The 11,303-nt window shown below is 43.5% G+C and overlaps 1 long non-coding RNA gene across 1 annotated transcript; it reads right to left on the bottom strand.

Annotated features, from left to right (window-relative positions):
• LOC146713908 (uncharacterized) lies at positions 1-1,241 on the bottom strand. Its single transcript, XR_014918759.1, has 2 exons — positions 1,154-1,241; positions 1-771 (listed from the first exon to the last, which is right to left on the bottom strand). It is a non-coding gene; the product is annotated as an uncharacterized LOC146713908 (long non-coding RNA).
• Between the last annotated feature and the right edge of the window lie 10,062 nt (positions 1,242-11,303).

Genomic DNA, 11,303 nt, shown 5'->3' with positions numbered 1-11,303 from the left:
CAAGATTAAATATTTTATTTATTTATCAAAGATACATAATTACACATTGATACAATGAATAAGGTGTCTATAAAAATTACACATGGTGTAAGAAAAACATTATAACATACAAATAAGTGTTTTAAGATAATCTGACATACTTTAAAAGCATAAGAATAAAAGTTTGTTTTTTTTTTTTAAATCATGTTCTTTGATGATCACATTACATGTATCACATTTTTTAAAGCATAACGTAGGGTGTTCACAAAAACTGTTTTATGATTACTTTTTCCACAGTGCTTGTATGCCTCTTGCAAAACTATGTACTTATCACCATATGACATAATAACTCACGATTATGCAAGACCAGCCATGAAATGTCCGTCGCTTCATTACAATCATTTGTCCCCGCTGCTGCCCTCAGACCCAGTCTGTGGGGTAAAATTGCTTTTTTGGTGGTTCATAAAAAATATCTCAAAAAGCGATGTTAGTGAGGGGACCAGAAACACTGGGTTGCAGAGCAGTTGGTAAGGACTTGTATATTTCTGGAGAGTCTGCAAAAGCTGTCTTGCTCGTGCTCCTGATTGGATATGTGGAGCCCGGCTCTGATATCTCACTGGTGGCAGCTAAAGGTAGGCATGCCTTGGAGGCGGAGTTGGTCTCGGGCGCAATCTTTCAAACGAGCCTCACGGCATTTCAGGCAACCTCAGGCCGGAAACAACATCCGGTCACTCGCGGTCAAAATCCACGCAGAGCTGGTGTTTCGCAGGGATCAGGTTAACACATCTGGGTCTAAAAATATAAAGAAAAACAAAAAGAGTTTTAAAACACGCAAACTAGCAAAATATCAAAGGAGCATAACATAACAATAACAAGATGATATGAGATACCCGATGAGGCCATGATAGGTGATGTAGACATGTAATGTATAAACTTTTACGGGAGTTAAAAGTGGAGCTTATATATATTTTAAAGTGTATTGTACGTGGGATAGGCTCCAGCGCACCGCGCGAGCCTGAGAAAAGGATAAGTGGAGGCGAATGGATGGATGGATGGTGTATTGTACCTGTTACAAACCATTGTGATATTTATTTATTTTTTTAAATGAAAGGATTGACAGAATGGTAAAAAGGAAAATGCAAAAATGTAGTTAGAGAGGAAGATTAACACTTACCGAATGATATGCGGATAAGGAAAGAGACGCAAGTTGCTGTTGAAATCGGCCGCTCCCTATGCGAACTCGCAAGCAGTCTGAGCGGTTCCAGTTGTTGATATGGCTCCATTCCTAAAGTTAAACAAAATGTTTTGCAGTGCGTTTCATCTGTGCTTTCTCTGGTTTTGCTGACAGTGCACAGTTTGACAAACAACACGTTACTGTGTTGGCCTAATGGGGGGAAAATTATTTGTTTTATTAGTTCAGACGCCGTGGCAGAAGCTCTGTAGCAGTTTACAGGAGTTTGAGAAAGCACCGTTAGGTTGGTAGGTCTCACGGCCATGCTTCTTTGTGAAAAAAGAGAAAACTTGCTTGTTTTTTCTGAGAGAGAAAAAAACAGTTAAATTTAAGCTGAAATGTTAGATTATTTATCCTGAATGCCAGTAAGTGAATTAACCTATGGCTGAGAAGGTAAATCGAGCCTGGAGCGGATTGGCTAACCGGGGTGCGAAGGGAGCGGTGCAATAGTTATGTGATCGGCAGCGGGGGCGCAGTGAGGCGGAGTTGGTCTAAGGGGGGAATTTTCAAACGAGGTAAGCAGCGCATTCGGGAGCAGAGCGGGGAGCGAACAAGCAGGAAAAAATTGTGCTCTGCAAGAAGTTGTGGATCGGAGATTAAGAGCGAGGTAGAACTTAGAGTGTGGGTTGAATTTTAGAGCTTGCTAGTAAGAGGGAAGTTTTTGAAGAAAAAAGAATAAGGATTTTCCCTGTTATCGAATATAAGGTTTTGGGAATAGAGGGGTAGCTAACAAGTTATTCTAGGGGTTTTGGAGAAATCGCGGAGAAATTTTTAAAAGGAGTTTTGGCTTTGTTTGGCTGAGCATGAAGGGAGCCGCGGGGCGCTGAATTTGAGAAAAAAGACTAAGGATTTTCCCTGTTATCGAATATAAGGTTTTGGGAATAGAGGGGTAGCTAACAAGTTATTCTAGGGTTTTGGAGAAATCGCGGAGAAATTTTTTTTTAAAGGAGTTTTGGCTTTGTTTGGCTGAGCATGAAGGGAGCCGCGGGGCGCTGAATTTGAGAAAAAAGACTAAGGATTTTTTCAGGATTTCCCCTGTTATCGAATATAAGGTTTTGGGAATAGAGGGGGCACCCTAACAAGTTATTGTAGGGTTTTGGAGAAAACGCGGAGGGTTTTTTAAGGAGTTTTCCCTGCTTATGTTTCTAAGGAGGGTTAGGGGATCGCGAGTTTTTTCTGAGTATGAGTTTTATTCTAAATCTACAAATGCATATAAATCGAAATAAAGTTTTCCCCCAAGGCATGCAGCATGTGTTTGTGGCCATACTGAACGTTACAAAAGCACAAGTTTAACTAAACAATTTTAATATGGTTTAATACATTTTTAAACACATGAGCACGGAGCCCGAGAGAGCACGGTCCGGAGACACGGGCGCGCCCCCGCGCGCCCAGACACACAGCCTCGGGCGCGCGCGGGCGCGCGCACACACGCACACTGACCCGCCACCAGATGGCGTTTTTTGAGCATAAAAAAATGAAAAAAAATTTTAATTGCTTAAAGAAATAAAAGAATGCTATTTTGATATATAAGAAACTTTCGAAATAATCAATTATATTTTTATGAATATCATATTTTTATGAATATCATATTTTTATGAATATCATATTTTTATTACTTAATTACTTCCTACTTCCGGAGCTCATGAATAATTTAATTACTTCCGGAGCTCATGAATAATTAATGACCTGTCAGTTTGACGAAAGGGGTATAATATCACTCTCTTTCGTCCTTCCTGAGACTCTGACACCTCAACGCCTTCATGAACATGACAGGTGTTCAGGTGAATACGTTGTGTTAAATGAAACCAGATTTCTGCCCAAACAAATTGTCATGGACATAATACAGGACAGAGATTTTTTGATCAGTTATCTCTCCCCAGAAGATAAAAATATAATTCCAGGATCTGCCAGGTTTGGTTGTGAACGCCCACTCCAGTGTGATGTGTGTCATGTTTTAGTCTCTAACACAGGCAGGCCCTGTGAACTGTGGAAACAGTGGATTTAAACACCTGTTGTTGAAAACTCAAAACAGATTTTGGCACAAAATGGAGAATCCACTGTGTGATCATGTAGTTCAAAGTTCAGGCTGGAACTGAAACAACAACAAAAGTGAAGATTCGGGAACAAACATGAGATTCCACCAACCGTCTGAACAGAGATGCAAAAAACACGTGTTCAAGTAGACTGCAGGATTTAACTTCAGGACTTCTCTGACAAATGTAAGGTTCCTCCTGAGTGCTGTGACCATCTCGTGGCATCTTTGAATATTGCACCAGTGTAAGGAGTGCAGTGAAACCAGCACTGACTCAGTTTTTAAAATGGAAACGTCTCATGACTCATTTACTCCTTTAATGAACTATTCTGACTCTTAACCCCTAACTTATTTATTCTTTGATTATTTTTTTTTACTTTATTTGGTCAAGTTTGTGCATACAAACACACACAAACATACAGACAGTGAGCACACAATAAGTAAGAAAAATCAAGTTACAGAAAGCAAATATAAGACTCATTTACACCAAAGAGTGGGGCTGTTACCGAGATGGTGAGCTCAGGTAGAGTGAAAGAAAACTGCGTCTGAGCCAATGACCTGAGATTGGACACTGAATTATTATTAATATTAATAAATTTTCCAGTTTACCTACATTAACATTTCTAAGTGTGCCAAAGAGACACATAAATACGAGCTCATATTAGTTCCTATTACAGAGGATCATATGTTTTTGTTTCAAGGTCAACACACACACATAATTATTATTATTTTTTACTCCTCTTTTACTGATGTCTTCAAACTTTACTCATAAAACCAAACCCAATAATATCTGTGTGTTTCTTCGAAGTTGATGAAAACTGTACTTGACTGCTTCCTGATTTATCTGTGAGCTGTTTCCTGTTTGTGTGTGCAGGCCTTGTAGGAGATCCTGATTGAATGGCATCGAAAGACCAAGGAGGAAGCGAAGAAACAAGTCCAGATGTCCATTTGAACTCTTCAAAGCCTAGTCCACAGCACTCTGGTAGAACTGTCTTACTGAAGATTCTCCAGTCTGCACTGAGGCTGTTTCTTCTTCTTTTTCCAGCAGGTTGATACCAGAGTTGGTGAATGTCAGATGGACATGAAGAGCCTGCTAAAAACTCCTGAATGCTCAGATGGATGAAGCAGAACACCTTGTCCTGGTACACTCCTCTCTCCTCTTTAAAAATCTGTGTGAACACTCCCGAGTACACTGAGGCCTCTACAATATTAATCCCACACTCTGTCAGGTCTGATTCATAGAAGATCAGGTTGCCTTTCTGCAGCTCCTCAAAAGCCAGTTTTCCAAGAGCTTTAATCATCTTCTTGCTCTTTGAACTCTAGTGTGGATCTGCCTCAGACCGTTTGTGATATGCCATAATGGCACCGGATACCCATCCGTAGTCCCAAAGATGGCGGATGATTACCTTCGCTCTTGTTTTGTAGGGTAGGATGAACCCTAGGGGGTCGTACTGGCCGGCCAGGACCTTGTAGATATTGCTCATCGTGGGGACTGCATATGAAACTTGATGATGCTTGTAGCCTAGGACATATGTGTGGAATAGCCAACTCAATCAAAGGGTAGATTTTGGTGTATCTACCTTGTTCTGGGCCAGCCATAGCACCACACTAGCAGAGCAGCTCTCTTCTGGTAAATGACTGATGACGTCACGTTCATTGCTGGCCCACTGTCGTAGGTAGGGATGGGTACCGGTATCCGGTGCCATTATGGCACCGGTTCTGATATAAACGGTAGTAACCAGACCGAAAAGCAGTGCACATTTTGGTGCTTTATTTTGGTGCTTTTTTTTTTCTTGAGATGTCATACACTTTGGATTCTAGCCAATCATTTTACCTTTCCAAGGATAGTAGGCGGGCCCAGGTACGGATGTTCTTTTAGAGCAGAGCTACAGATTAAAAATGCCCAAGGCGAAGCGGTCAAAAGTCTGGCTGTACTTCAAACTCAGCAGCCTGCAACAAGTGCTTTAAGGTGATACTGTCCAAAGGAGGTAACACCTCAAATCTGATGAAACACCTGGCGACGCATAGCATTTTTCTAAAAGCAGAGAAATGCACCGTATTTGATAGCTTGCTGCAAGACCTCACACCGAGCACATCTACTGCGGGTGTGGTGCCTGTTATCGGAGTTAGCAACATCCCCTAAGAACCCGAAGAGTAGAGTCCTGGCCCCTAGCCCTGCCAGTGTAGCAGAAATGATGATGGCAGCATCAGCCGTTGTTCTCTGGGCAAGTAGCTTAATGTTGTTCGTATGTAAATTTACGTTGAGTAGGCTAACCACGTTATTAAATTAATACACGTAAGGTGAACTAGTAAACACCGTCGTAGTTACATGCGGCTGTCTTCTTGTTTGATAGAGTGATACCATATATGCCCTATAGCTGCAGAAAAGGCTAACATTGTTATCGTTTTAAAAAAAAAAACAGCTAAACATGAGAGGTTTTTGGACAAAGTTAGTGTTTTCCATTGTTTAACCACTGGTTCCAACCAAAGGAGGTAAGTTGTATCAACAGAAAAGGCAAACTTTTGTTGTGGCTGTACTGCACTCTCTGTGAAGTACAGCCAGTGGAATGACCAAATGGCTGTGTGACCGAAATAAAGCACAGAAATGTGCGCTGCTTTTCGGTCTGGTTACTACCGTTTATGTCAGAACCGGTACCCATCCCTGGCCACAGAGCCCATTTTACAAGCACGCTTTAAATGACTGTAACTCCGTCATCATTTATGCTAGAGGGAAAATGAAAATGGTTTCGAAAACAAGAGAAGCTGCGCTTTACGGGGATATTTGGTGTATTACGGTAGCACAAATTGTTCACAAGCTACTGGTCTAGAGAGACATTTTAAACGGTTACTGAAAGACAAGAAGACGAGCTTTACTAAACTTTACGGTGTATCGTTAGAATGCATGACCAACGATGGTCCAGTCACAGGTAAGAACTGATGATGCACAGAGCAGAGAAGCAGGTGTGGAGACGTGGATGGCCCCGAAAAAGGTCTTGATATTTAAAAAATGAGTGGCCTTGGCTCAAAAACTTTTTTGTACATATTTAGTATAGTTAAAGTTAATATTAAAAGTTGCTGTTGTGTTACATTTTGTTCCTGTTGAATATCAGTTAACTCTAAATCTGACAGTCTGGGTTTTTTTTTTTCCACTTTAAACTCTTGTTCCATTGTCATAACAATACAATAATGGAAAAGGACTGCCAGATATTGAAAGCTGAGGTTATTCTGAAAAAAGCCGCAAAAACATTCACTTATACTGTGATTTCTGGCCCTTTTACAGCCAAAATAACCAAATAAGTCCAGGCAGCCTGTATGATACTTGGACAATAAAGGGTTAATAATGACTGGTTCTCACATACCTGTATTTAGCCAGATGATTGTAGAAGTTGTGATCAACTCGACCATAATAACAGAAAAATACTTTTAAAGAAGGAGTCCGTTTCTTTTTATTATTCTTGTCAAACATTTATCACATTTTTGTGTCATGGTCCTGGGTCGGTGACCCAGTGTTTTTGGTTATGTACTTTTACTTTTGATAGTTTTGTATTTTCTAGGGTTTAGTGGTGTTCCCTCTGTTTGGTGTCTTCCCTGCTTGTGCATTCCCTTAGTGTAGTAGGTCTCTGTGTTTAGTCCGCATCTTTGAGTCTGTGTCATTATGTGTATGTGTTTCCTGTTTTACTTTGAAGGGCTCTGTCAGTGTGTTCTGTTTACGTTTCCCCTGCCTCGTCAGTTGTCATGTCTTCCAGGTGTGTTCCCCTCCTGTTTCCCATCCCCTGATTCCTGGCGTGTGTATTTATAGTGTGTGTTACCTCGTCCTCGTTGCTGGTTCGTCTGTGTTGTTCCCCTCCATGTTCTCGTGTATTCTCCCTGCATCTCCGTTTCTCGACTCAAGGTTTCAGGTTTGTTTTTGCGTAGCTTTTCCCAGTTTATTTTATTCTTAGGTTTTGGTTTTCTTCCTCATCGTCCCTGTTTGTTTCAAACTTTTGTTAATAAAGCTCGCTCACAACTTAAGCAGTCTGCATCTTGGGTCCGTTTATATCCTCCTGAGACCCAGTAATTCATTTTTGTGCACTGTAGTACACATTTAGTTTTTGCTTGTACCTCTCATACTCTACTTGCCACTCTTCTAAGTCCTGATGTTTCTTAGAGAGGACAACAGTACCTTTAAAATAATATCACATGTGTGGGGGTGTGGCCTTGCCAATTGTTTTTTTCCCACCTTTTCAAAATGGCTGGCATGCCCACAAGCACATTTTATGGAAGAAAGAAAGGTAAGCATGATATTTACATTTAAAATGTTTTTTAAAATCAGATTTTGATTAATTTTCAAAAATAAACATCTAGTAAATAATTTGAGGGTTTTCTAAGAATTAAGCTTATTTAGTTTCACAGAGGAAATGACTAATTTATTAATGTGTACTCTAGTGCACGTCGGGACTTTGTACTTATATTTATTTCACTTTTTCCTAGTAGACAACTCTTTGACAAAGGCAGAGAGAATTCTCAACAGAATCATTGAGGGAGATTCAAACATAGATTTCTCAGAAGATGAGAGTCATGTTAGCCAGATAGGAGAGGGTGAGAACCCAGGAGGAGCCACACAAAGATTATCGAGATGCAGTGGCATATGTAATAGAGAAAAACACAGGGCCACCTGAAATCTGTCGTCCTATCTGGTCCAAAACCAACATGTAGGAGAATCTGAAATTTTTGATTTTGAGTTAAAAATAAAATATGGGTAAAATGCAGAAATGTTTTCCAGTAAAGTAAAAAAAACAAGAGTCGCAATTATAGATGAATCCATGACACCTGATTGTTTCTACAAGATCACGTCTTTGCTGAAAGTTATCAATGATCTCAATGTGTGAAAAGAACTCACAGTATCTGGAATTCAAGCTCCTCTTGGCTGAGAAACCAGGGACAAACATGTGAACAAGACCTGAATAATACCAGTAATGAAGAGTTCTCTCCAAAAATCAAGAAAAGGAGGCCCCAACCAGATGAGAGTGTAGCAAAATATGGTTCACTCCACTTGCCTGAAATGGTTAACAGTCCAAGGCATTTCAGTTGTAGAATGGTTGGGTGCAACAGTAAAACACATGTGAGATGTGGGAAGTGCCAAATGTTCCTTTGTGTCTCCAAATAAAAAAAATCACATTACTTCCTCAGATATCATAAATGAATTGACTTTTGTGAAATAGAAAGCCCAGTGCAATCACTTGTTCCTGAACCAGTGGCTTACAGCTAGTGAAGTGTCAGTGACTTCTAAGTTGACCCATGATCTACATTTTTATGATATTGTTATATAAATAAGTTCTAATATCCTGCTCACAAAAATTTCAGTGGAGCATTTAATTTTCTTAAATAGCTCTTGAATTTTGTTAGTTTCACATTCGTGATCAATGAACTCCCCTTGTGCACTGTAGTGCACATGTTGTAAAATTTAAATAAAATTAGTTAAAATTTTTGTTTTTGTAATGTGTTTTTTACCATCCCAACACTTGATTTATCTGAAAAAAATCAAAATCAAAATACTTTTTTTTCCCTGGGTCTCAGGAGGATATTCTCACACGGCCTGCCTCGGAAACACGTGACAGTACGAACCAGCCACTATGGACCGAGCAGTTTGCAACCCTTCTGAGGAGCTAAAGGACGACATTATTTTCACTGTGGAGAACCTCATCAGCCTGTGGCTGGAACACCCCCGGAAGAGCTTCGCCGCGCAGTGGAAAATTGGCTACAACGGCTCTTTTCCGGCTTGCCATGGCTGTTGGAATAGCTTCCCCCGACCATGCAGGCTTTTCTCCACCTCACACCACACCTTCTCTCCGCCATTACTATCTCGCTGCCCGCCCCACCCCACAGCCGGACATTCTGACTTCTAAATCGCCGGCTGTGGTGAGTGAGGACTCTTTTTCTGTGTTGGACTGTGGAACTGTTTTTTCTGGGACTATGTTTTATGTGGCAGATAGCAATGTCAACAGCTTATTAGCTGATCAGCAGCAGCCACCTTCAGCTCAGTTAGCTGATCAGCAGCAGCCACTCTCGGCTCAGTTAGCTGCCGAGCAGCCACTCTCGGCTCAGTTAGCTGCCGAGCAGCCACTCTCGGCTCAGTTAACTGCCCAGCAGCCACCTTCAGCTCTGTCACCAGTGCCTCCACTGTCACTTTCAGTGCATTCTCCAGTGCCTCCACTGTCACCTTCAGTTCAGTCTCCAGTGTGAGCTGCTCACTCGCTCTCCGCTTAGTCTCCAGCGCCACCTTCAGTTCAGTCCCCAGTGCCTCCAGTGTCACCTGTAGCTCAGGCCCCAGCGCCTCCAGTGTCACCTGTAGTTCAGGCCCCTGCGCCTCCAGTGTCACCTATAGTTCAGGCCCCTGCGCTTCCAGGGTCACCTGTAGTTCAGGCCCCTGCACCTCCAGTGTCACCTGTAGTTCAGGCCCCTGTGTCACCGTTACTCGTAGTTCAGGCTCCAGTATTACCAGGTTCACTCGTTCACTCCATGCAGGGAGAAAGTCTTATTCCTACTCAGGGTGCGTTTCATGGTTTAGCCGCCATTGGCACAGTTTGCCACTCCAGGGCTTCCCCAGAGGCTAGGTCTCAGTCCCCAGCTTATTCTGGACCCCTGAAATTTAAGCAGCCCCCTGAGAACAGCACCATGTCAGCGTTGCCTGGGCAGAGCCAGTGCTCAGTGCATTGCCAGTTGCCCTTTTGTCAGCTAGTGGACTCCATGCCTGCTGGCTTTGTGATGGCTTCTGCTGGAGGGTCCGAGGGACCGCTCCGGCCTTCGTCTCATGTCTCCGCTGCAGGGTCCGAGGGACTGCTCTGGCCTGCGTCTTGTGTATCCGCTGCAGGGTCCGTGGGACCGCTCCGGCCTTTGTCTCCTGTCATCGCTGGAGGGTCCGAGGGATCCATCCAGCCTGCTGCGCCTCCACCTGCGGCTTCCACGCCACCGCCTGCAGCGCCGCCGCCTGCAGCGCCACCACCTGCAGCGCCCCCGTCTCCGGCTTCCACGCCGCCGCCTGCAGCGCCCCCGTCTCCGGCTTCCACGCCGCCGCCTGCAGCGCCCCCGTCTCCGGCTTCCACGCCGCCGCCTGCAGCGCCCCCGTCTCCGGCTTCCACGCCGCCGCCTGCAGCGCCACCGTCTCCGGCTTCCACGCCGCCGCCTGCAGCGCCGTCATCCTCGTCTGGCCCAGCTTCAGACTCATCATCCTCGCCAGCCGCAGCCTCCAAGTCTTCAGTCTCGTCTGGCCCAGCCTCAGAGTCTTCATCCTTGTCTGGCCCAGCTTAAGACTCATCATCCTCGCCAGCCGCAGCCTCCGAGTCTTCAGTCTCGTCTGGCCCAGCCTCCGAGTCTTCAGTCTCGTCTGGCCCAGCCTCCGAGTCTTCAGTCCCGTCTGGTCCAGCCTCAGTGTCTTCAGTCCCGTCTGGTCCAGCCTCAGTGTCTTCAGTCCCGTCTGGTCCAGCCTCAGTGTCTTCAGTCCCGTCTGGTCCAGCCTCCGAGCCTTCACCCTCGCCTGGTCCAGCTTCTGCATCTGCGTTTGGAAACAATGACATTTTGTGGAGCTGAATGTGTTTGAAAACTCTTTAATATGTTTACTGCCTCATACACCAACTACTACACCTGCTGCACCCTCTCACCTTTGATAGTGTCTAATGGAGAGAAACAATTGAAATGAGCATAAACTTAAATGCTACATAAGCATCATGTCAGTGGCTGCCTTATCTGTATGTTTAAGATCATTATCCTCCTGCATTGAAAAAAATACTGAAGGACTGTTTGATAATTTCAGTGAGAACTCGGACATTTCTAAAGTGAAGTATATTTATATAGAAGAAAGTGTTAACAAGCTTAAAAGTTGATTTGAGCAGTAAATAAAAAGGGTTAAACACACAGTATCGCTCTCAAACTGCTCCTCTTCTTGGAGTGAAGCACAGCCTGATAACCCTCCCTCTTCTTTGTGCTCTTAAACACAGCACCTCCTCTCTGTCCACGTGTTTCCTCGTTCCCTCCCCTTCAGTTCTGAACTTGGGTGTAACCAACATGTGGTGATGTGTAAGAGCT

The sequence above is a fragment of the Copadichromis virginalis genome, linkage group LG3 (assembly GCF_057382275.1).
Source record: "Copadichromis virginalis isolate Kocher_CV1m ecotype Utaka linkage group LG3, C_Virginalis_male_GT1.1, whole genome shotgun sequence".
Taxonomy (NCBI): Eukaryota; Metazoa; Chordata; class Actinopteri; order Cichliformes; family Cichlidae; genus Copadichromis; species Copadichromis virginalis.
This window is presented reverse-complemented; position numbering and strand designations above follow the sequence as displayed.